The sequence below is a fragment of the Rattus norvegicus genome, chromosome 2 (assembly GCF_021556685.1).
Source record: "Rattus norvegicus strain SHRSP/BbbUtx chromosome 2, alternate assembly SHRSP_T2T, whole genome shotgun sequence".
Classification (NCBI taxonomy): Eukaryota; Metazoa; Chordata; class Mammalia; order Rodentia; family Muridae; genus Rattus; species Rattus norvegicus.
In genome coordinates this window covers 17,691,756-17,718,754 of record NC_141535.1, presented here as the reverse complement: position 1 = coordinate 17,718,754, position 26,999 = coordinate 17,691,756, and the positions used below count along the sequence as shown (strand labels likewise).

The 26,999-nt window shown below is 38.1% G+C and overlaps 1 long non-coding RNA gene across 1 annotated transcript; it reads left to right on the top strand.

Annotated features, from left to right (window-relative positions):
• Nucleotides 1–25,438, top strand: LOC147995968 (uncharacterized). The gene is made up of 5 exons (XR_015670245.1): nucleotides 1–923; nucleotides 975–1,479; nucleotides 20,091–20,142; nucleotides 21,955–22,359; nucleotides 25,250–25,438. It is a non-coding gene; the product is annotated as an uncharacterized LOC147995968 (long non-coding RNA).
• Nucleotides 25,439–26,999: the final 1,561 nt, after the last annotated feature.

Here is a 26,999-nt window from a genome sequence, read left to right as displayed (position 1 = left end):
CCACCATCATCAGCGATGCTGCTGCTGAGTATGTTGTAGAGTTTCCTAGTGTATTCATCGCCATGAAGAAAGCTGGGCCATACCTGAAGGGTGGAGCCAAACAAGTTATCATCTCTGGCTATTCTGCGGATGTCTCCATGTTTTTGATGGGTTTGAACCGTAAGCAGTATAACAACTTGATCAAGATTGTCAGCAATGCTTCTCTCATTACCAACTGCCTAGTCCCCCAGCCAAGGTCATCCATGACAACTTCCGCCTATGGAAGAACTCATGACCACGGTCCAGGCCATCACTGCTACTTAGAAGGCAGGAATGTGACTAGGAGAAATTTTAGACCTTCTGCCAAGAAAAGAAACTAGCACCAGAGACAAATGACAGAGTTCAAAAGCACATGGCCAACCAGAATAGGAAGATAATGTCTTTAGACAGAAGAATTGCAACAAAAACAAAATACAATTTCCAATCAATAATGGGTTAATGACCTGAGCAGACTTTTCTCAAAAGGAAAAATAAAAATGGCCAAATAAATGTTTCTGAAAGTGGTCAATGTCCTTAGCCATTAGAGTAATGTAAATGAAAACTGCCTTAAGAGGATGGGGAGATAACTCTGGCATAAAGTGTTAGGTGTGCAAGCATGAGCAACTGCATTTGAATCCCTGGCACCCACATAAGGAACCGAAACACTGGCGCACACATGTGATCCCAGCAGAAAGCAGGTGGAGATGGAACTGAAACATGGTGCACACATGTGATCCCAGCAGAAGGCAGGTGGAGATGGAACTGAAACACGGTGCACACATGTGATCCCAGCAGAAGGCAGGTGGAGATGGAACTGAAACATGGTGCACACATGTGATCCCAGCAGAAGGCAGGTGGAGATGGAACTGAAACACTGGCACACATGTGATCCCAGCAGAAGGCAGGTGGAGATGGAACTGAAACACTGGCACACATGTGATCCCAGCAGAAGGCAGGTGGAGATGGAACTGAAACACTGATGCACACATGTGATCCCAGCAGAAGGCAGGTGGAGATGGAACTGAAACACTGGCACACACATGTGATCCCAGCAGAAGGCAGGTGGAGATGGAACTGAAACACTGGCGCACACATGTGATGCCAGCAGAAGGCAGGTGGAGATGGAACTGAAACACTGGCACACACATGTGATCCCAGCAGAAGGCAGGTGGAGATGGAACTGAAACACTGGCGCACACATGTGATGCCAGCAGAAGGCAGGTGGAGATGGAACTGAAACACTGGAGCACACATGTGATCCCAGCAGAAGGCAGGTGGAGATGGAACTGAAACACTGGCGCACACATGTGATCCCAGCAGAAGGCAGGTGGAGATGGAACTGAAACACTGGAGCACACATGTGATCCCAGCAGAAGGCAGGTGGAGATGGAACTGAAACACTGGAGCACACATGTGATCCCAGCAGAAGGCAGGTGGAGATGTGAGGACACCCAGGGCTCGGTGAGAACCAGTAAAGCCAAATAGGTTCATTCCACATCCAGTGAGAAACTCCGTCTTGAAAAATTAGCTTAAGAGTGACTCTGCTCTGGCCTCTTTATCCCCAAACTCCTACACACACATAAATGTGTACACATGTTCATGTATAAACATAATTTTTTTCTTTTCTTCTTTAATTGAAAATATTCTTTTCTCATACAGTATATCCAGGTTCTACTTTCCCCTCCCTCTCCTCCTCCCACTTCAGCCTAGGTACCTACTCTCTTCTACCGATCCACTCCCTTTCTTTCTCTTTGGAAAAGAAGAGGCCCCTAAGAGGCAACAACCAAACATGACAAAAATATAAGATAAAGCAGAAACTATATTAAAATTGGACTAGGCAACCTAACAGGAGGAAAACAGTCCCAAGAACAGACAAAAGAGTGTAGACACACATGTTCTCACAGTCAGGAGTCCCATAGAAATGCTAAGCTAATTGCTATATAGGCATGCAGACCTGGTGAAGACCCATGTAGTCCCTGTAATTAACTGTCTCAGAGTCTGTGAGCTCCTAAGTGCCTCGCTTGGCTGATTCAGGGAGCTTTGTAATTCTGGTGTCCTCAATCCCCTCTCTTTCTTTTTTATTGGATATAACTTTATTTACATTTCAAATGTTACTCCCTTTCCCGGTTTCCTCTCCATAAGCCCCCTATCTTATCCTCTCTCCCCCTTCTTCTATGAGGGTACTCTCCCTTCCCAACCACACCCTTTTTACCCTGACATTCCCCTACATTGTGTGTGTGTGTGTGGGGGGGGTTGCCCAACCTTGGCAGGACCAAGGGCTTCTCCTCCTATTGGTGCCCAACAAGGCCATCCTCTGTTACATATGCAGCTGGAGCCCTGGGTCAGTCCATGTATAGTCTTTGGGTAGTGGTTTAGTCCCTGAGAGCTCTGGTTGGTTGGCATTGTTGTTCTTATGGGGTTGCAAGCCCTTTCAGGGACCCGATTCTCAGTTCAATGGTTTGCTGCTACATCAGCTCTGAATGATTTATTCCTTCAGTCTCTGCTCCAAACTTTGTCTCCATATCTCCTCCTATGAATATTTTTATTCTCCCTTTTAAGAAGGGCTGAAGCATCTGCACTTTGGCCATTCTTCTTGAGCCTCTGACTCTTGAAATCTTTCCACCTCCTCTTCCACAGGATCCCCAAGGGATTTGATGAAAGCAGCCAATTAAGACATTCTCTCTACGTAATGTCTGGCTGTGGGTCACTGTATCCTTTTCCATCTGCTGTCAGAGGAAGTGGAATGATAACTGGATAAGGCACTGATCTTTGAGTATAGCAAAATATCATTAGAAGTCATTCGATTGACACTTTACATTTTAACCATTGGTGTTCGGTTTTACCTATCTCTGGGACATCTAGTCTCCATTTCTTGGCTATGCAAACAGTGTCCACCTTAGGTTTCCTTTTGTAGAGAGGACCTTAAGTCAAATCAGACATTGGTTGTGTACTCCCAGAAGTTCTGTGCAACCATTGCCCTAGCATATTTTGCAGGCAGGTCAAAGGTTTTATGACTGGTTTGGTGTCCACATTCTTCAGGTAGCCTGCCTGCATAGTACCTTCCCATACTAACTAGACTAGAACTTAGGGGTAAAGGCTTCAGATGGGCACCAGCTTAACTTCTCCATGTTCCATGATTTGTGTGAGTGTTGTCTTGGGCAATAGGGCCTCCAATGTTGGTGTGAAGAGAACAACCACTTGTCTTAGCATCGGCCCAGGTACTTTGGGAATTTTCATAGGACCCTCTTTGGACAACAACTCAAAATGCAGCCCAGTCTTCAAAGGAAACCTAATTGGCAACAAGAAATGGCAAGTTGAGACTGTCTCCTCCATTATAAGAAGTAGGATCTTATTCATATATCCCAGGAAAGTTTCAACTGCACTAGGTTTTCAGATCTTCCCTCGATGCCCCTCAAAGCTGTTCTTTACTTTTTCTTCTATCAAGTTCAGTGTATTTGGTTTTATGTTGAGGTCTTTGATCCACTTGAACTTGAGTTTTGTGCACAGTGATAAGTATGGATCTATTTGCATTCTTTCGCCTGTAAGCAACCAGCTTGACTAGCACCATCTCACCCCACAGTCTCTCCCTCCTTCCTATCACTGGACACCTGATTCCTCCTATACCTAGCCCCACCTGCCCGAGTCCACTCATAAAAATCTATTCTATTCCTACTTCCAGAAAGATCCATGCAACCAACCTACACTCCCTGTCTTTACCTAACATAACTGGATCTATGAATTGTAGCTCAGTTATCATTTAATTAAAGGCTAAATCCACTTAAAAGTGAACACAACACATGCCATATTTATATTTCTAGATTTGGGTTACCTCACCTAGGATGACATTTTTCTAGTTCCTTCCATTTGAAAATTACATGATGTCACTTTCTAAAAATAGCTGAGTAATACTCCATTTTTTGTTTAAATGTATTCCATTTTCTTTATTGTCTTTCTGCTGACAGACATCTGGGTTATTTCCAGTTTCTGGCTATTAGGAATAGAGGAACAATGAACATGGGTAAGCAAGTGTGGTAGGATGGAGCATCCATTGGGTATATGCCCAAGAGTGGTCTAGCTGTATTTTCATGTAAATCAGTTCACAACTTTATAGAAACTGCCATATTGATTTACACGGTAGCTGTACAAGTTCTCACTCCCATCAGCAATGGACAAGTGTTGCTCTGTTTCCACATTTTTGCCAGCATAATTTGTCTTATTGATCTAAGCCATTCTGACAAGTATAAAATGGAATCTTAAAGTAGTTTTGACTTGCATTTCCCTGATAACTAAGAATGTCTCTTTAGCTGTTTCTCAGCCATTTGAGTTTGTTTCCTTCAGAATTCTCTGTTTAGGTCTGTACTCAGTTTTAACTAGATTATTTGGTATTTTGATATATAATTTATTGAGTTCTTTATATACTGTAGATACTACTCACCTATCAGATGTGGCATTAATAGAAATATTCTGCAATACTATAGGCTGCTGTTTTGTTCAATTGACAGAACATTTTAGCCTCATGGGAGCTTTTCAGTCTTATGAGGTCCCACTTATTGTTGCTTTTATTGCTTGCACAATTAGTGTTCTATTCAGAAAGCCATTTCCTACGTCAACACATTTGAGGCTGTTCTCTACTTCTTCTTCTATTGAGTTCAGTGTATTTGGCTTTATGTTGAGGTCTTTGATCCACTTGGACTTGAGTTTTGTGCAAGGTGATAAGTATGGATCTATTTGGATTCTTCTGCATATAAACATCCAGCTTGACAAGCATCATTTGTTGAAGATGCTTTTTTCCAGTGTGTACTTCTGGTTTATCAAAACTCAGATGTCTGTAGTTGTATACATTTAAGTCGGGCTCTTCAATTTGATTCCATTGATCGATATGTTTTGTGCCAATGCCGTTCAGTTTTTATCACTGAAGCTCTGTAGTACACCTTGACATCAGGGATGGTAAAACCTCCCTTAGCTCTTCCTTTGTTCAGAATTGTATTAGCTTTACTATTTTTGTTGCTGTTATTTTGTTTTCTGTTTTGTTTTTCCTTCCTGTATGAACTGTTCTGTCTGTAAAGACTTGTGTTGGGATTTTAATGGTGGCTGCATAGAATCTGTAGATTAGTTTTGTTAGGATGGTCATTTATACTGTTTATCCTCCTCTACGACCATAAAGTACCTTTGCATCTTCTGATATCTTCTTTAATTTCTTTGTTCGAAGACTTGAAGTTTTGTCATAGAAGTCTTCCACTCACTTTGATAGAACTTTACCAAGATACTTTATATTATCTGAGGCTATGGTAAAGGGTGTTGTTTCTGTTTTCTTCCTCGGTCCATTTGTCATTTGTATTTATGAAGGTTATTGATTTTTGTGAGTTAATCTTGTAGTCAGCCACTTCAGTAAGGGTGTTTATCAGCTGTAGGAGTTCCCTAGCAGAACTTTTAGGGTCACTTATATATACTATCATATCATCTGGAAATAATAATGCTTTGATTTCTTCCTTTTCAATTTGTATCCCATTGATCTTCACTGTCTTACTGCTCTAACTTCAAGTACTGTATTAAGTAGATATGGAAATAATAGACATTCTTGTCTTGTCCCTGTGATTCTACTGAAATTGCTTTGAGTTTCTCTCCATTTAATTTGATGTTTGCTATGGCCTTGCTCTACATTGTCTTAATTTTGTTTAGTTATAAACCTTAATTTCTCCAGGACTTTTATCATGAAGGGGTGTTGGATTTTGTCGCAGGCTTTTTCTGGCTCTTGATGTCATGCGGATTTTTTTCTTTCAGTTTGTTTATATGGTGATTACATTTATTGGTTATTGCATATCAAACCTCCTCTGCATCTCTGGAATGAAGTCTACTTGATCATGGTGGATGATCTTTTTGATAGACTCTGGCATTAATTTTCCAAGTATTTTATTGAGTACTTTTTGCATCTATGTTCATAAGAGAAATTGACATATAATTTTCTTTGCTGAATCTTTATGTGACATTTTTATCATACTTGTGACCTCATAAAATGAATTGTGTAATGTTCTTTCTGCTTCTATTTGTGGAAATTTTGAGGAGTGTTGACCTTAACTCTTTAAAAGTCTGGTAGAATTCTGCACAAAACCCATCTTGCCCTAGACCTGTTTTTTTTTTTTTGTTTGTTTGTTTGTTTGTTATTGATTTGGATGTTATTAATGACTACTTCTATTTAACTAGGAGTTATATCTTTGTTTAAATTGTTTATCTGACTTTGATTTAATTTTGGTAAGTGGTACCTATCAAGAAACATACCCATTTCTTGTAGATTTTCCAATTTGGCCAAGTACAGGTTTTTAAAGCATGTCCTTATGATTCTCTAGATTTCCATAATGTCGGTTGTTAAGGCCTTCTTTTTGTTTCTGATTTTATTAATTTAGATAGTCTCTCTCCATCTTTTAATTAGTATGAATAAGAGTTTATCTATCTTGTTGATTTCTCAAACAACCAGCTCTGTTTCATTGATTGTGTTGTTCTCTTTGTTTCTACTTTGGAGGTTTCTGCCTCAAGTTTGATTGTTTCTTGCCATCTACTCCTCTTGAGTGTGCTTATTTATTTTTTGTTCTACAGTTTTCACCTGTGCTGTTAAATTACTAGAATGAAATCTAAGTTTTTTATGTAGACACTAAGTTTCATGAATTTCCCTTTTTAGCATCTTATACATTGTATCCCCTAAGTTTGTGTATACTGTGTATTTGTTTTCATTGAATTCTAGAAAGTCTTTAATTTCCTATTTATTTCTATTTTGATGAGTTTTTCAGATTATTTTTCAGTTTTCATGAGTTTAAAAGTTTTTTGTTGTTTCTGTTGCTGTGGCTATGTAGCTTTAATACATGATGGTCTAATAAGATGCAGGGAGTTACTTCAATTTTCTTGTATCTGTTGAGAGTTGCTCTGTGTTCAGGTATGTGGTCAGTTTTAAAGAAACCTTCATGAGTTGTAGAGAAGGTACCTTCTTTGTACTTAGGTAAAATATTCTGTAAATATGTTATGCCCACTTGCTTTATAACATTTGCTATCTCCATTATTTCTGTTTTGTTATCTAGATGAAATATCTATTGGTACAAGTGTGGTTTTAAAGTTCCCCAAAATCAGTTTGTGATTTAAGCTCTGGTTATATGTCTTTTACAAACTTGGGTGACCTTGTGTTTTGGGCATAAATGTTAAGAAATGGAATGCCATCTTGGTGGATTTTTTTTTAATCAGCATGCAATACTCTTCCCTAAGGACACTTTTCTTTTCATTAGTTTTACTTTGAAGTTGTTAGCTATTAAATGGCTACTAAAAATTGTTTCTTAGGTCCATTTGCTTGAAACATGGGGTGACTTAAATATGCTTGGCCTATGGGAAGTGGCACTACTAGGAGGAGGGTGGCCTTGTTGGGAAAGCATGGATTGTTGGAGAAAGTATGGCAAAGTGTAGGCAAGGTTTGAGGTCTCTTAGTACACAAGCTCCACCCTGTATAGAAGAGGCCCTCCTCCTAGCTGCCTGCAGAAAGGAGAGTCTCTTCTGCTGCTTTTGGCTCAAGAAATAGGATTTTTGGATTCAGTTTGCAAGAATTTTATTGAGTTTTTACATTAATATTCATAAAGGAAATTGGTCTGAAATTCTCTTTCTTTGTTGAGTCTTTTTGTGTTTTGGTATAAGCATAATTGTGGCTTCATAGGAAAAAAATGTTCCTTCTGTTTCTACTTTGTGGAATAATTTGGACAGTATTCGTATAGGCCTTCTATAAAGGTCAGATAGAATTCTTCGATAAGCCCACCTGGTCCTGTGTTTTTTTTGGTTGGGAGACTTTTAATGACTGCTTCCATTTCTTTAGGAGTTATGAAACTATTTAGACGGTTTATCTGATCCTGATTTAAATTTGGTACCTGGTATCTGTCTACAAAAATGTCCATTTCATCCAGATTTTTCCAGTTTCATTGAGCATAGGCTTTTGTAGTAGGATCTGATGAATTTCCTCAGTTTCCATTCTTATGTCTCTCTTTTGATTTTTGACTTTGTTAATTTAGATACTGTTTCTCTGCCCTCTGCTTAGTCTGGCCAAGGATTTAATCTAACTTGTTGATTTTCTCAAAGAACCAGCTCCTGGTTTTGTTGATTCTTTGTATAGTTCTTTTTGTTTCTATATGGTTGATTTCAGCCCTGACTGTGATTATTTCCCGACATCTATTCCTCTTGGGTATATTTGCATTTTATTGTTCTAGAGCTTTTAGGTGTGCTGTCAAGCTGCTAATATATGCTCTCTCCAGTTTCTTTTTGGAGGCACTCGGAGGTATGAGTTTTCCTTTTAGCACTGCTTTCATTGGGTCCCATAAGTTTGGGTATTTGTGCCTTCATTTTCATTAAATTCTAAAAGTCTTTAATTTCTTTATTTCTTCCTTGACCAAGTTATCATTGACTAGAGTGTCATTCAGCCTCTATGTGTATGTGTGCTTTCTATCACTTTTGTTGTTAATGAAGACCAGTCTTAGTCCATGGTGATCTGATAGGGTGCATGGGATTATTTCAACCTTGTTGTATCTGTTGAGGCCTGTTTTGTGACTGATTATATGGTCAGTTTTGAAAAAGGTACCATGATGTGCTAAGAAGGTATATTCTTTTGTTTTAGGATGGAATGTTCTATAAATATCTGTTAAATCCATTTGGTTCATTACTTCTGTTAGTTTACTGTGTCTCTGTTTAGTTTCTGTTTCCATGAACTGTCCATTGATGAGACTGGGGTGTTGAAGTCTCCTACTACTATTGTGTGAGGTGCAATGTGTGCTTTGAGCTTTAGTAAGCTTGCTTTTATGAATGTAGGTACCCTTGCATTTTCAGCATAGATATTTAGAATTGAGAGTTCATCTTGTGGATTTTTCCTTTGATGAATATGAAGTGTCCTTCCTTATCTTTTTTGATAACTTTTGGTTGAAAGCCAATTTTATTTGATGTTTGAAAGGCTATTCTAGCCTGTTTCTCAGAACTATTTGCTTGGAAAATTGTTTTCCAGCCTTTTACTCTGAGGTAGTATCTGCCTTTGTCACTGAGATGTGTTTCCTGTATGCAGGAAAATGCTGGGTCCTCTTTCCATATGCAGTCTGTTAATCTATGTCTTTTTATTGGAGAATAGATTCTATTGGTTTTGAGAGATATTAGGGGCCAATGATTGTGTTCCTAGTTATTTTTGTTGTTAGAGGTAAAATTATGTTTTTGTGACTATCTTTATTTGGGTTAATTGAAATTAGATTACCTCCTTGCTTTTTCTAGGGTATAGATTCCCTCCATGTGTTGGAGTTTTCCATCTATTAGCCTTTGTAAGGTTGGATTTGTGTAAAGATACTGTAAATTTGGTTTTGTCATGAAATATCTTTGTTTCTCCACCTATGGTAATTCATAGTTTTGCTAGATATAGTAGTCTGTGCTGTCACTTGTGTTCTCTTAGGGTCTGTATTAACAATTGCCCAGGATCTTCTGGCTTTCATAGTCTCTGTTGAGAAGTCTGGTGTGATTCTGATAGGTCTGCCTTTATATGTTACTTGACCTTTTTCCCTTACTGCCTTTAATATTCTTTCTTTCTTTTGTGCATTTGGTATTTTGACTATTACGTGACAGGAGGAATTTCTTTTCTGGTCCAATCTATTTGGAGTTCTGTAGGCTTCTTGTATGTTTATGGGCATCTCTTTCTTTAGGTTAGGAAAACTTTCTTCTGTAATTTTGTTGAAAATATTTATCGGCCGTTTAAATTGGGAATCTTTGCTCTGTTCTATTCCAATTGTCCTTAGCTTTCATCTGCTCATTATGTTCTGGATTTCCTGGATGTTTTGGGTTAGGAGCGTTTTGTGTTTTGCATTTTCTTTGACAGTTGTGTCAATATTTTCTATGGTATCTTCAGCCTCTGAGATTCTCTCTTCTATCTCTTGTATTCTGTTGGTAATGCTTGCATCTATGAGTCCTGATCTCTTTCCTAGGTTTTCTATGTCCAGGATTGTCTCCCTTTGTGATTTCCTTATTGTTTCTATTTCCATTTTTAGATCCTGGATGGTTTTGTTCAATTCCTTTACTTGTTTGGTTGTATTTTCCTGTATTTCTTTAAGGGATTTTTTGTGTTTCTTCTTTAAGGGAATCTACCTGTTTACCTGTGTTGTCCGGTATTTCTTTAAGGGAGTTATTTATGTCTTTCTTAAAGTCCTCTAACATCATCATGAGTTTTGATTTTAAATCAAAATCTTGCTTTTCTGGTATGTTGTGGTAGCTAGGGCTTGCTGTGGTGGGGGAACTGGGTTCTGATGGTGCCAAGTGGCCTTGATTTCTGTTGCTTAGGTTCTTGCCTTTGCCTTCTGCCATCTGCTTATCTCTGGTCTTAGCTGCTCTTGCTGTCTCTCACAGTGGCTTGACTTTCTTGTAAGTCTGTGTGTCAGCACTCATGGAGACAGGCTTTCTCACAGTGGGATCTGGATTCAGAGAACTGTGGCACATGTCAGCTCCAGGGACAGCTAGAAATTGGAAGGATCCTGTCCCAGACTGTTCCTTGGTTCCTGTGTCCTGAGGGTCTAGCAGTTCCTCAAAAAATTGGACATAGAAATACTTCAGGACTTAGCTATACCACTCCTGGGCATATACCCAAATGATGCTCCAACATGCAACAAGGACACATGCCTTACTATGTTCATAGCAGACTTATTTATTAAAGCCAGAAGCTGGAAAGAACTCATATGTACTTAAAGAGAGGAATGGATACAGAAAATGTGGGACATTTACACAATGGAGTACTACTCAGCTATTAAAAACAATGACTTCATAAAATTTTTAGGCAAATGGATGAAGCTAGAAAATACCACCCTGAGTGAGGTAACCCAGTCACAAAAGAACATACATGCTATCCACTCACTGATCAGTGGATATTCTCCCAAAAGCTCGCATTACTTAAAATACAATCCACAGACGACATGAAGCTCAAGAAGGATGACCAAAATGTGGATGCTTAGTTCTTCTTAGAAGGGGAAACAAAAATATTTATAGAAGGAAATATGGAGACAAAGTCTGGAGCAGAAACTGAAGGAAAGGCCATCCAGAGACTGCCCTACCTGGGGATCTAGCCCATATACATATAGTAATGTGTATGTATATGTACATACATATACCAAACCCAGACAATATTGCTGATGCCAAGAAGTGCATGCTGACAAGAGCCTGATATAGCTGTTTCCTGAGAGGCTCTGCCTGAGCATGACAAATACAGAGGCGAATGATAGCAGGCAACTATTGAACTGAGAACAGGGTCCCCATTGGGAGAGTTAGAGAAAGGATTGAAGGAACCAAAGTGGTTTGCAACCCCATAAGAACAATACCAACCAACCAGAGGTCCCAGGGACTAAACCACCATCCAAAGAGTATACATGGACAGACCCATGGCTCCAGCTTTATATGTAGCAGAGAATTAAAAAAAAATAGGAAATTAGGAAAGTGTCCATAAATTTTCTGTTTTTTTCCATTTTAGGTGAACTGAACATGTTAACCTCATATAGATAAATAGAAATTTTCTTTCTTTTTCTAGTATATATAATATGTTTATTATATATTGTACAAAAATATATTTTATCTCTTTTGAAGCACTGGCAAATCTATATAAAATTTTCTGGACTTGCTGCCTGTATTTTAGGTAGATTTTTATCCATGAATTCAGTTTCTCTGATGGCCATCTCTTCAGACACAAGCTTACTCTTCTTAGGTAAAGAGAGAACTTTATATTGTTATTGAATTGATATTATTTGAGTTTGGTTTTAAGTATTTTTAATAAAACTTTAAAATAAGGTAGTCCCTGTGGTATATAATAATCACACCATTGGGGAGCCCAAATGTGAGGCTAGTCTGGGCTGTAGTAATAAAAACCAATCTCAAACTTAAAATTTTTAAATTAAATAATACTTTATTGTGGTTTCATTCTATTTTGAAATTATGTATGTTAATAAGTTCATAAAGAAATACAGAACTTCTGGTATCATTACTACTTGGAGAATGCACTTCCCACTCAGTGAGGATAAGCCCTTCCAGCCAATGCTACTAGTTTAAAGTTTAAAGATCAAGATAAGCTTCCTGGAATATTATTCTATAATCCAAAGACATACCTTATGTTTACTTTCATTCTTAAGAACATACCCACATCACCTAATATCCAATAAGGAGTCAGAGACAGAATAATCATTAAAAAAAATCCCACCTACTCCAGTCAGTAAGGAAATTAATGGAAAGTCTGTAACAGTAACTATTGGGTACCCATCTCCATCCTCAAATCACAGAATGGCAAGAGGATCAGAGAGATAATGCATTTAACCTACCAGACCTAGAAATGTCAAATGGACTTTTTCTTAAACCTAACAATTGGTCACACAGTACCAGCAAGACACTTATAAAGGTGTTTAGTTGTGTTCCCAAAGGAAACTGATATTGATGGTCCATAGTGTCATTGTCATTGTCATGGAACGGACCCTTTTAGCAATCAGTGTCTTTAGCCTAACAATGACTCAACTTTGTAACTTCACGTGGGCTCAGTCAGATGTTTTTGTTCCAAGTTTGATGCTAAAAACCCAATAATTTTAAAGGGTTAAATTATTATTCAAGACTTATCATGTGGGGCACACCTAACTGCCCTGAGAAGCCTACTGAACCCAGGACTTCTATTATCCAACCATCTCTCTACCTGAGTTCCCCATCCCAATTCCCTTCTCACTCATTTTCTCAGGGGCACACCCAACTGCTGGGAGATTTGCACCACCTGAGTTCCAAAGTCCAGCCCAAAGACTACCACAAGAGGCCTGCCAGACTAAGACCATCAAGGTTAGGCCCCCTGTCAATACTTGCTACAACTGAAATATCCAGGAAAATCAAGATGTCTAAAGGCCAGCATAAGAACATAATTGACAAAAGCCAGAGCAACAGCTATCTTACTACAGCAAGCCCTGGATATCTTAATACAACTGAAGCATAAGAAAATGACCTTAAATCTAATCGTATAAAGATGACATATATAGGCTACTAGCAGAAAGTGTGGTCCAGATTAAAGGTAGATATTCTCACCTCAAAAGATCTGAATTAATAGTCTGTCTTCCCACTTCAAATGATTTAATTAAAAAGGAAAAAAAAACCCTCACAGTTGTGCTCAGTTTGAGATTTATGTAATTCCGGATATAGTCAAGATGACATCAAAAATAGCCATCAGAGGTGTATTATTTCATAGGAGATCCTATGCAGGACACTAACTGTTAAAGTAGCCTAAACTACTGTGATAATGTCACCCAAAATACATTGGAAATTTCTCTCATGCATCAGCAGGCTGATATAGGTAAAATGGTCTATGCCTGCATTCAGCATCTAAAAGGAGAAGGATCATAGAGAGTCATATATACCTGGTCTCTAACTTTTCATTACCTACATTCAGACAGTGGATATATCTTAACTGTAAAGAATGCTGGGTATCACTTAGAAGTTTGTTCAAAAATTATTTAAAATTGATAAAAAAGAAGTGTTAGGCCAGATCAAAGACTTCCTAATATGTTGGAATATGCACACACACACACACACACACACACACACACACACACACACATTGGACTATATGTGTGTGTTGGAATATATACATATACACACACATTTTGTAAATATTTTTGTATTTCTAATTACCATCAAAATGCAAGAATGTGTGATGTGTGTGCGTGCGTGTGTCTGTGTGTGTCTCTGTGTGTATCAGACTCTTCATTCTGTAGAAGGTATGCATATGATACATTCTCAATATTCAAACATTAAACACATTCCATTCACTCTCACTTACACTTCCAAAAGTATTATTTGTCTGTTTGTGTCTGTGTATACCTGTGTATATGTGCATATAGAGGCCAGAAGTAGATGTCTGGTATCTATATCAAAGTCTCCCCACTTTATTTTTGTTTTTTTAAACAATGGTTCTCATCGACAATAGAACTCAGAAATTGAACTAGTTTACAATCAACTCTCCAGGGACTTCAGGGCATCCACCTATTTCTACCTCCTCAGTGCTGGGATTATATGGGTATACCACTGTACTTGGCTTTTTTCATAGATGCTGGGGACCTTGGCTTCCATTCTTATGCAAGCACTTTTCTAAACTGAGTCATCTCCCCATTCCCCATATAGAATACTCTCAGTTTGTGACAGAGAAAGAGGGAAGCCTCACAGAAAACAACTATGGGAGATTTTTCCTTCCTTCCTCCCTTCCTCCCTTCCTTCCTTCCTTCCTTCCTTCCTTCCTTCATTTCCTTTCCTTTTCTTTTCTTTTCTTTCCTTTTCTTTTCTTTTCTCACAGCTGCTCTCTTTGAAGAGTAAAGCAGAGAAGACTACAGTGCAGCCCCCAGACTTGTGTCCTTTTAATTGCCTTTTCAGGTCATTCCTCCTATCATTCACCAATTTACTTCGATGTTTGAGGGAGGCATTTTTAGCATCATGAATTTAGTATGAATGGTCCACCTTTGTAAAGCATTCATTATTCCATGGTTATACATTTTGATTTCTTTCACTTGATGCAAGAAAGACAAAACTAGGAAATTCTTTTATAAAACTAGGCAAATTCATCACAATATTTAAAAAGATACTGAAAAAAAGGATTTGGGGGTGGGGTGGGTATGTAATAATGCGAACACCAAAACATTACCTTGTAAAGCAGAAGCAGCTTGTTGAGGTAAAAAATATTGCAGGCTGCACATATACTAAGATAATGAATGAAAACAAATTCATTTCTTGACTAAGTCAGCTATTACCCTCTTCTGGCTTCTAATGTTCAGCCATAGTATCTTTGTTTAACAGAAAAAGATGAGTCAGTTCTGGTGGCTTCTTTGCCATTTAGTAGTAACTGCATGAATTCCAAGAGCCTAATTTCTCTAGGCCACACATTTATTGTTGTGTCCTATTAAGGCATAGTGAGACAGAAATAAGATGAAATATTCAACTCACATCTTTATAATCACTATACAGACAATATTATACACAAACACTAATGATCTTAAGGTCAGAGGGCCAAAACTCAAGCCCAGGGAGTTTTCTTATTTCTGACATCACCTCATGCTCTTGGCCATAGCTGCTGATCCCCAGGGCATTGTGCTAGGGATACCTTTTGTGTTTTTATTCCGTTTCTGGCTTCCTGTTAGCATTTTTTTTTGCTGGTTTCATGTGAAATTCTACTCTTTACCAAATCCATTTTAGTTAACCATGGTTTTTATTTTTATATAGGCAGAACCCTGTTATTTATACAGATTTATGATAAATTTTAAAATCACCCACATCAAAATGATTAAATGCTGTTAGGTTTAATAAATGTCAAAAGTATCGGAGAGATTCAAAAATATATTGGAAGGAAAAAGAAAATCTATTATGACATCTTAATTATGAAAAAGTTAGGTTTCAGGCAAAAGCCTGCTGCTGTGAAAAAGCAGTAACAAAGGAGACAACACAATTTTATAAGAAAATCTACAGAAAGATTCATATGTAGGCCTGGTGGTTTATTGTAACATAATGAGACATTCAAAGAAAAGCAGGCCGAGTTCCCCACGTTCCTGGGGCCCATTCAGCTCACTGCTCAGTTAGGATTTACTCAGACTTTCTGCAGAGCAGCACCATCTGTCTGATTAGTCTGTTTCCTTGGTATCCTGCCTGTTCCTGCTATTTAAGTTTCTCCTCTATTTCAAGAAAGGCACTTGTTAGTGATGGCCACATCTGTTATCATTTGAGAAATCAATATATTTAAAAGAACTAGACTGGCACCCTGGTATTTTACTAAGTACAAGAGTCAACTACCTTTCCCTTAAATGCTAATAAACCGTGAAATAATCTTTAATTTCCCTCTCTGCTAATCCTGAAATTCCATGAATCTAAAATAAGAAAAAAAATGCTCAGTGTAGACATGTGAAAGACATATATAAACACAAACAGAAAAAAATGCCACCTGTTAAAAAATAAAGTTAACTGAATGTTAACAAGAAGTAAGCAATGTAAAACAGGTATGGTCTGTTGTAATGACTCCATCTTAACCACCTGAAATAGGATGCTGAAAAAAAAAATGGTGCAAATGTTTTTTTTAATTCAACTTTCTAGAAAGCGTGCTCCATGTGAAAATTCATGTCTTTTTTTTTTTCTTTTTTTTTTTCTTTTCACTGTGTCTTGAATGTTGGGACACATACCAAAATCCAGTTTTTTAAGCTTTCTAAGTCAGAATTATAAAATGGTTCTTCAAGATTCCCCTCTTCTTATGTATTCATACCTCCTCCCACTTGCACGAATGCTAATATATATATATATATATATATATATATATATATATATGGATGCAATGGTATTTTATAAATGTAATTAATGTCTGAAATAATTAATCTTATGATTAGATCATCACCATATGTCTGACATCATAGCAGGGATCTGTAAAAACATACTTTGCTCTGATAATTGTAAAAAGATACCACAAAACAATTCCTGATTACCTAATGAAGAGTAACAGCTACACCGTAAATATGGCCCTGTGGAGTAGAGAGCAGTGAACAAGAGCTAAAAGTAGCCCCTAGTGTACAACCACCAAGGCATCAGGGATTTTAGTCCTACAATTACAGCAAGTGGATGCTGCCAATACATAAACAAGCTTGGGTGAGAGCTGGAGCCTCCAATGGTGGAGCCGATGAATGCATTCCAGCCAGCTAAGTCCCAAAGCACAGAATTAAGTACAAACTCCTGTGAGTTTGTAAATGTGTATACTTTTATGCTGCAATATTAGTAACACCTTGTGATACAGCAATAAAATACTATCTTACATCATGCATATAATAAAGAGTAGTGAAATGAATGGATGCATAAATCACAGTTTAGTATGATCCATACTAAAGTTAAGATATTTTTATAACAAGAACAGATCATGAAATCACGTGGAAAAATAGGTTAGTGGCTGAAACTAAATTCACGCTCTAGGGCAGTGTCAGCGTCTGAGGAGACTACTCCTTTTCCAGGCTTTATCCTCTTGGCTGGATGTATTTCACCAACTACTAACTCAACCATGCTATACTACTAACTCTACCTATGCCAGACTCTAAGGACATTACACGCAGCTGTATCCACAAAATTCTTGTGGTTTTACACCTAAGCTTTAATAACAACACATACTGTACTCTTCACTGATATTATTTTGACATTAGTATGTTTTTAAATAAAAACAAAATATCGATGCAATGTAACGTGTAGTTTCTACTATCCCTCTTTAAGCTCTGGGGTCACTCGCTACCAGCCACCATCCTGGTACTCTTGTATCCGTGGATAAAACACACACACACACATACACACACACATACATACATACTACATACATACATACACACATACACACACACACACACACACACACACTCGTTTTTAACCTGCATGGATCAGTGGCTGGGCTCTAAGCCTCCCTCGGCTAGCATGCCTTTTCCTTTACTCCTTGCTCAACAATCTAAAGCTGCCCTTAGCTTAGTTGCCCAGTTACTTTCTCCTTGCTTAGCATCCTACATCCACGCTCAGCTTAATTGCATTCCTAGTATCCCACCTGAGAGAGCAGCCAATGGCCACTCCACCGGAGATCTCACGTGGCTGGTGACTCTCCCTCTAAAACATGGCGAATTCCTTTCTTCCTCCTGTGTCTCCTATCCTACTTGTAGGAACCTGGAAGTCCTGCCTCTTTCGCCCAGCCATTGGCTGCTGGCATCTTTATTGATAGATCAAGAATCAATTGGGGACTAGGACCTACAGCATTCACATGCAGACTCCTGATCAAAGCATCAGAATCACCCCTTACAATACAATACAAAACGAAATGTATGTATTAAGATATTTATGTAGTAGTCTCTCAAAATTCATAAAGATTGATTTCAATATTTCTACAGATATCAAAATTCATTGACAATATAAAATAATGTAATATTTGCATGTAATCTATGCAATACTTCCACATATTTTAAATTAGAATATGTAATACTTTATCCATTATTATGCTACATAAACACTTATTACACTATAATGTGCATGGAATAAAATATTCATTCTTCATCTTTAATGTAGATGAAATTTTTAAATATTTTCAACTTATAGTTGGTTAAATATATCGATCTGTTGATAAATATTGATCATATTCCTATAAATATGGAAGTCTGACTGTATATCTCCATTTACACTTTATTTCAAGAAAGTAGATTTGGGATCTATTAGTCCATAACATCATCTCAAATCTATTTGGAATATAGGTATACTATAGTATACACACATATTTTAGTTGAAGGGACACAGTTAATTTTATTTCAAATAGCTATAATGTTAAGTGTATGGTTGAATCACAATTAATACTGGAATTTTTTTCTTAGATTCTTTTAAATATGGCATATAGGATTGGAAAAGATTTAAAGATGTAAACAATATGTGCTCTCAGGATAATGCTTCAGAAAAGTTTGATTGTAAGTGCCCAGAAATTGCCTTCCTGTCACATAGGAAGTAAAGGTGGAGATTTCTGAGTGCACATAAAAAAACTAATGTGTACCATTTGATAAATGCTTAGACTTCTGAGTGGTACAGGAAGATGGCTTTGGCATTTCTTTTTGTTACTGGGACAAGATCTTTTTATGTAGCCTAGCTTGACCTCGAATTTCCGATCATCCTTTCCCAGTTTCCTGAGATTTGGGATTATAGGAATGTGTCACTATGCCTGGCTGAGTTTGATCACACAATAGTATTTCTTCCTATGTCATTCCTTTTCCAGAACAGGTTGAGTGACAGGTCTTTCATAAAGCAAAGCGACCAATAGCTCTTCATAGCTATGACATCTATGAACTACAATGGCTACCATGGCAAGATACACCTCAGGGTGTAATAGAAGCACTCTTGTCTAGAGGGAACAACAGCTACTGGTTTTATTGGTCTAATTGTATTTATGGCCTCCCAACAGGAGGTAAATCATGCCTGGTACTACTGGTAACAGAGTCAACTTTCTCAGGCTAGTAAGGTAATAGATCTTAGAAAAGAATATAATACTTCTTCTTTACTAAGCCAGCATAATTCCTAATTGTATTCTAATACATCATCAAAGAAGCTTCTCTTTGTAATAGATGGAGACTATTAAAGGCAACTACAACTGGTCAAAATGCAGAGAACACATGATAATGAGGTTCCTAATGCCAATGAATACACTACATCACAACTGCTACAATTAAGGCTCATGGAAGCATCATAGAAAGGGGATGGGGATTGCAGAAGAATTGTAAGATACAGAGGACCAAGAAGCCTGCTGTGAGATCATGTCTTCTAGAGATTACAGACAAGTTTTACCCATAATGTCCCAACAATATAGATGCCTAGTTAAAACCTGAACAAGGAAAGCACCAGTAGCCTTGCTAATGTGGAGGAAGAAATCTTATGAAATACCACCCTTAAAACATGAACTATAGGCATCTAAGGAAAGCAGAGATGAAGCCCCCCAACTGGGTTTTTCAATGCCAAATGGTTAGCCCTGAAAAAAATATAAAATGGACTCAACAAGCTATATGTGCATGTATATGTATAAATAAAATGTGTATGTGTATGTATAACAATATGAAAGAAAAAGAGGCTATAAATTTATGAGGGAGGTAAAGGCTCTCATAACAAGGGTTGGAGGGAGGAAAGAGAAGGAGAATTATGTAATTATATATTTTAATTTCTTAAACATTTAAAAACTTAAAAATTAAACAATATAAATGCGAGTATAAAATCTAGATAAAATAGTCAGCAAATTGGAAAAAGTGTCCGCCCAACAACATCATGACACAATTATTAGTCAAAGTTTTCTTAGGGAGGACACAAAAAGATAGTGAACGAAAGCTAGAGAAGGATACATTGGCCAGCAGTTAAGTTTAGACTTGTTTTAGTTGTTTTACTTCTTTGACAATCTCTGAGATGTATAGCATGTATGTTGATTGCGTCTCCTATTCCCTATTAACCTCCACTCTAACCCTACCTGTCCCTCTCCAATATTAATCACTTTTTGTTTTTTGTCTTAGGTTTACAAGGGCCATAAGTGAGCATTGGATTAGAACTGTCCACTGGAGACTGGTGGGTCACCAGTGGGTACCTCTCCTCAATAACCTCCCCTGCCATCCTTTATCCCTACCAGCTCAAACCTTTCCAACTCCATTTCTGTTTTCGTATTGCATATGTCCTTTAATCTCCAGTTCCTTAAGGCATCCCTCTGTCAGTGGCTGCTTTCCAGTTTCTAGGCTTCTACAGGCACACCATATTCAACACGAAAAGGTTAGAGATTTAAAGCTAGGCTTTACACATGAAAATATTGGGTGAGTTTTTTTGTTTGTTTGTTTGTTTTTGTTTTGTGCTTGGTTTACCTAGCTCCATATTTTTTCTTGTTTTATCCACCCACGTGAAAATATTTTCTTTCTTCCCAGGAGAATAAAATTTTTATTATATGTACATACTGCATTTTCATTGTCCATTGGTACAATGGATAGACATCTAGACTGGCTCCACTTCCCGTGTACTGTTAGCAGAGTGGCAATGGCCATGGGCAGTCAAATCTCCACAGTAAGACATGGAGTCCTTTGCTATGGGCTCAGGAGTAGACTAGCTGGGTCACATGGTATTTCTACTTCTAGGTTATTGAGGAATCCCCGTCCTGTTTTCTATAGTGACCCCAGCAACTTGAGTTCCCACAAACACTGAAAAGTGCTTTCCTTTTTCACATGTTCTACAGGAGTTTATGTTGTTTGATTTTTCCAGTGGTACCCATTCTGATTAGGGTGAGAAGGAAATTCAAAATAGTTTTAGTTTGTATTCCCCTGATGCCTAATGATATCAAGCGCTTTAAAAGTGTTGATTGGGCATTCAGACTTCTATTGAGAAGTCTCTGTACAAGTCTATATATAGTCCATTTTTTATTGGGTTTATTGTCTTGATGACCCATCCCACATTCTTTATGTATTCTAATATTTATTCTCTGTTGGATGTTTTGCTCTCATTCTGTAGGCAGTATTTTCATTTAATTGACAGTTTCTTTTGTTATTTTGTTTCTTTTGATTTTCAGAAGCTTTTTAGTTTCATGAGGTTCATTGAAATGTCCAGTTGACAGACTCCTATTTTGAAAGTCTCACTTAGGCCACTATATTATAACATGTACTCTACTGTCTCTTCTAGTAGCTCCAGAGTTCCAGGTTCCACATTTTTGATCTAATTTAGTTGATTTTTGCAAGGCAAGATATAATATATAGTTTCATTCCTCTATATGTGGCCATCCAGTTTTCCCAATACCTTTGTTTAAGACACAATTTTCTCCTAATGTGCATTTTTTGATAGCTATAAAATCAGGTTGCTTTAGTTGTATGAACTGAAATCGGTGTCTTTTCTTCTTTTCCGTTGATCTATGTGTTTGTTTTTGTGCAGGTAACATAATGTTTTCATTACTATAGCTCTACAGTACAACTTGATATCAGATACAGAAAAGTTTATAATATTATTCTTTTTGCTCAAAATCTCTTTGGCTGCCTTGGATCTTTGTGTTTCTAAGTGAAACTGAAACTTGCCTTTTCTATTGTATGAAGAATGGAATGGATTTTTAATTTGGATTATGTTGGGCCTGTAAATTGCTTTTGGTATGATTAGTTTCACAATATTAATTCTATCCATCTGGGATCATATGTCTTTCCATCTTCTTCTCTTCTGTAATTTCTTTCTTTAGAGATTTAAAGCTTTCATTGTACAGCTTCTTTATCTCTTAGATATATTTTTAGGCTACTGTTACTATTGGGCTATGTTTCCACTATCTCTTTTTTCAGTGTGTATCTAGAAAGACTACTGATTCTTATGTTAATTTTTTGTCCCATCACTCTGAAATGGCACCGATGGACATCAACACAGATCATGTTGGCATGGACCTCAGATTTCAGCACGACCTCAGGAGGTATCACAGACCACAACCATCAACTTGGTATCCAAGTACCATGGACATCGATATTAACCTCTAGCAGCAAAGCCGATCACAGATAAAGACATGGCCTCTGGTGACAGCATAGATCATGGAGGCCTTTTGAGGAGGACCAATTTAGAAAATGAACCGTTTTCTATCTCGGACATCCTGTCATTGCTCAGAGCCAGGGCAATTGTGGGGATGGACAGTGAGTTTTGGGGCAGAACCTGCCCAAGCTCCAGGCTGCTGCATACCACCTTGCCAAGTGCTCTATTCAAGATGGTAGTGCCCACAGGCACCCACAGGATAGCAGGGCAGCTCTGAGAAGCCTCAAAGAGACCCACAGAGGCTCCAAGGTGAGATGCAGTGGGCAGAGGATATGAGTGCTTAGCTTGAAGTATCTTCAGAAAAAAATAAAAAAAATAACAATACTCATAACAAAAATTAAAAAGCAGGTCTTATGCGAATGTGCTTTTGAAAAGTGGTCTTGTGAAATTAGGAAAAAAGATGGCCTAGTAGGGTTGTGCAAGTGTGTACACACAGCAGAAGTTAGCGAAGCTAGAGACCCAGCAGAGAAGAGTAAGAGAAAGGAATACTGACAGTCTGTGAGAGGCAAGATAGGCTTGGTGGAGACAGGCAGAACTGAAGATGATGGATTAGAGGCTAGTGTCTAGGTGACAGCGGGAGAGTGCAACTGCCGTGGACAGGGAACACATTGATACCAAGAAGGAAAAACGATTTTCAATAAAAAGATATAATTTGAATGATGTGTGTATTACATGGAGGAGCACAATCTTTTGCTGTATTTCATTATGCATGATAAGGTCTGAGAATCTGGGAATAATCCATTATGAAAACCAAGTTCAAGCCAGCAAAATTATCTTTCTTCCAAAAGCTATTATATCAGAAAGATGGCTGGGTTTGGGACCCAAACCTTGTCAGCAGGCAGGCAGGACAAAACAAACCTTTAAGACAAACAAAAACCAACCAACCGACCAACCAACAGAACCTCAGTTTAGGAGAGGCAAGGGGCAATCAAATTCATGCATACATTGGGAACTTCACATTTGTTATTTCATGTGGTTTTCTTTATAACAATTATCCTAGCTTGTTTCTTTGAGGGTCCTGTTAGAAGGCCCCGGGCTGGGAACTAACCCAAGAAGCATAGGGTGGGATATTGTGGCCTAGATTTACCCAGAACATGGGAGACCAGAAGCCATTTCTAGGGATTCAGCTGTTTCTTAGAATTCAGTTATATACAAGACAGATTCCCTGTTGCTAAGAAGGTCCTAAACAACAATGTACATTAATTTCTCATACTATATTTCACATTATTAACTTCTTTGAAATATAGTATTTACTAATGTGATGTCTTCTGTTTAAGAATTACTTTCATTTATCATAATTCATTATCATTAAGTAAAGCTTAATGTAGAATAAAAAAGTACATATGGGGGGTTGGGGATTTAGCTCAGTGGTAGAGCGCTTGCCTAGGAAGCGCAAGACCCTGGATTCGGTCCCCAGCTCCGAGAAAAAAAAAAAAAGTACATATGTATATGTTGCATGTAGTTTTAAAAATCACACTACCGCCTTAGAACGGGAGACCACACTACCAGTCCCCCCTGGCTCCCTTTTGTTCCTTCTAGCTTAGCTGTGCCAAGCCACCAGCACTGACCAAGCTTCTCTACACACCTTGCTCCAGTAGTCAACTGCTCTACCGGCCCACTCCCAAAAACCTTGCCCCAGGAGAAGTCGTGGTACCAGCCCCACCCAAGACCTTTGAATCTGCGGATAAAAACATCCACTCAGCTTTATTATTTTAAAACTTGCCTGCTAGCACAATTGCTGGGTGCAAATATCTCCTGCCTGGAAATGCGTGTCCTTAACAATTTTTATCTCCACCTCTCCTGCCCTAAGCCTAATGGCTTGTCCCAATTAGCTCCTGCTAGACATCTCTAGGAACCTGTCTGCAATGGAGCCGCAGGCCTTGGCTGCCCTGAAAGCTTACATAATTGCTGTGTGCTCCTGGTTCCAAATCATGGCAGAAAAGTCTGTCTGTCAGTCTCTCTCTCTCTCTCTCTCTCTCTCTCTCTCTCTCTCTCTTTCTCTCTCTCTCTCTCTTTCTCTGCATCTTTTTCCTAACTGTCCCTTTTGCCCAGCAATGGGCTCCTGGCCTTCTTTATTAACAGGTCAAGAACCAATTAGGGAACCAGACCTTACTATCAGTACCTCCCCCTACATGTATATGTTGAGCAAACACATACACACATATATGTATTCAAGTGTGTGTGTGCGTGTGTGTGTGTGTGTGTGTGTGTGTATGTGTGTATACATATATTGAAAAGTCATGGTCCTGTAACAGTGAAGTTTAAAGTCTTTATGAGAACATGTGAATTGAGAATATTTACAGGCATGTTCTAAAGGGGTATTAATTTCTTTGAAGTTTGCTTAATGGCATCAGAGATCAAACTATTCTTTTAATTTTTTCATGCCATTTATGTTTTTTAAATCCTTTTTAGTCAATATGTTATACATAATCTTGGAATGAGAATGATCCCCATAGGCTTATGTATTTGAATACTTTATCCCCAGGTGGTGGTATTGTTTGGGAAGGATTGGGTGTGGCCTTGTTAAAGGAGGTGTGTCACTAGAGGAAAGCTTTGGGTTTTCAAAAGACTGGCTCCATTCCCAGTGTCCTCTGTCTCAGGCTCCTACTTGCAGCTCCCAGGTATTCCTGCTGCCATACCTTTGCTCATTATGAACCCTTTAAAGCTGTAAGCCCAATTAAATATTTTCTTTTATAAGTTGGTCATGGTGTTTTATCACTGTTATAGAATCATGACAGAAAAGTCTGTCTGTCTGCCTCTCTCTCTCTCTCTGCATCTTTTTCCTGTCACTATTAAAGAAAAATAACTAAGTCAAAAGTTAGTACCAGGAAGTGGGGCTAATGGTGCAACAGTTCTGACCATGTGGTATGGTCCTTTTAAGAAATTTGTAAGAGTTTGGGACTTTGTACAAGGAAAACATTTGAACTTGTAAGTGTGGCTTAGTGGGACATCCTAGTCAGACCATGGAAGAGAGTAATGTGGCCTGTGGAGTAACAGGAGGCTTTAGAGGGGAACCATAATGCAATTTGGTTGGAGATTAGTGCTGTGATAACCTGGCAAAAAATGTGCCTTTCGCTCTTATCCTAAGGATTTATTTGAGGCTAAATTGAAAGTAACAGACTTTTTTATTTTTTTAAAGGTACAGCAAGATCCATCATGAACAGTGAGGAACTGAAGTTGAATTTGAAAGGTGATATTGCTCAAGGGCCCTTTACTGGGCTTCTCTGAACGAAGATGGCTTAAGGTTCGAAGCAGGAACAGTGAAGCTATCGATGGTGGAACAATTAAGTGAGAAGCAATAAAACAGTTACAACTGTGTTGAAGAATTCCACCGTATGTCTGTGTATCAGCACATCCTCGGCTGTGCCAACTGGTTCCTATGATGTCAAAAGATCTCACTGGCTCAACTAATTTGAAGAAGAAGCCCTCACTTCTAATCCTAATATCCACAGATGCATTCGTTGACCTCGAGTACTATCCCTCAGAGCATGTTTCATAATCAGGAAGATCTTTGAAACAATAACGTTGTAGGGTTACAGGTAAACATACAGAATAATTCACATTGCTTCACCCAGATGTGCTCAGGGGCAGAAAGTCTCACTAGGCCCTGGTTATTTACCTTTTGAAATAGTAATGCATATTCTGTGTCATTGCATGTTGGAAGTATGTAATTTATTTTGTCTTTATGAGAGCTTCCAACGAAGATATTTCCTTAGGTCTCAGAAGAGACTTTGGACTTTTAAGCAGTGTTGAGAGTGAAAGGCTATGGGGACTTTTGATGTTAGAATAAAAATATTTGCATTATGGTATACTACAAGCCTGTGGCAGCTAGGGCATGAAATGTTGTGGTTTGAAAAAGAACAGGCTCAAATACTTGAATGCTTATTGTCTAGCAGGTGGAATTGTTTGAGAAGGATTAGAGGTATGAACTCCTTTGAGGGGATATGTTACTGTGGTCAGGCTTTGAGGTTTCAAAAGACTCCTGGCATTCTCAGTGGTGGTGGTGGTGATCCCTCTTCCTGCCTTCTACTTGCAGTTTAAGATGTGGTCACTGAGCTATTTTTGCCACCATCCTGCACTCAAATTCTCCAAAACAAAGCTTTGTTTTGTAGATCGATCATAATGTTTTCTCATAGCAATAGAAACCCAACTAAGACTTTCCCAAAACCTGGATCCCTACAACGTTATTTTTAAAAGATCTTCCTAATTAGGAAACATGTTCTGAGGGATAACACTCAAGGTCAACAAATGCAGTGAGGGATCTCAGGGTTTGAAATAAGGGCTTCTTCAAACTAGTTGCGCCAATGAGATCTTTTGACCTTAAACAATACAGGAACCAGTTGGGACAGCTGAGGATGTGCTGATACACAGACATACTGTGGAATTCTTCAACACAAATATAAGCACTTTATTGCTTCTCCCCTAATTGTCCCACTATCAGTTCTTCCCATATTTACTTAAACACATTCAAGTTCTCTGCTATGCTCAATAGATTTTTTATCAACTTGATATTCAGAAGATTGCAAAGATAGGTTGGAGTGAATTACATTAATATCTGAGTTGGCAATGGAATGAGAATAAATGAATTTGTATCATTGCAAACTTTCAATATCTCCTTATGAATGCCTTTTCCTAGGTTTTTAGTATTTATTATTAAATATATTTACTAATACTAAATGACCCGAGTTATTTTTGTAAAAATCACAGATAAAACGGATTATTTTACTGAATGTAAAAGTTACTCTGCCTTCCAGTACCTCTCTGTGTAGTACTATCTGTGAATTTAATTAAGACTGTTTACTTCCCTGCGTTGGCTGATGTTACATAATATCATACCTAACAGGAGTTCCTGCAGAATCCTTGTCATTTCCCTCTCCAAACACATAATT